Below are 289 nucleotides of genomic sequence, written 5' to 3' on the forward strand. Positions count from 1 at the left end.
TAACATAACAATAAAAAAATTAAGAAAAAAATTGCCCCTTGAGCAACATGGCTTTGAACTGCAAGGATCTACTTATACACGGGTTTCTTTCAACAAATTATACGGACAGGATGTAAATGTACTTTCTCTCCCTTAGCTCGTTTTATTGTAAGAATATGGTATATAACACATATAACAAGCTTTGTGCAGTGGCAGTATCATAGCCAATGAGGTTTATCCGAGGCGCGATTATTGCTAATAACACATATAACATACTGTTTACATAATCAGTAAACAGTATGCTATCAGT

The 289-nt window shown here is 33.9% G+C and overlaps 1 pseudogene; it reads left to right on the forward strand.

The window, feature by feature from the left end:
* The first annotated feature begins 177 nt into the window (after window positions 1-177).
* On the forward strand, window positions 178-289 carry LOC145718681 (U4 spliceosomal RNA; annotated as a pseudogene).

This window comes from Leptonychotes weddellii, unplaced genomic scaffold (genome assembly GCF_054177405.1).
Source record: "Leptonychotes weddellii isolate Sample4059 unplaced genomic scaffold, ASM5417740v2 HiC_scaffold_198088, whole genome shotgun sequence".
Classification (NCBI taxonomy): Eukaryota; Metazoa; Chordata; class Mammalia; order Carnivora; family Phocidae; genus Leptonychotes; species Leptonychotes weddellii.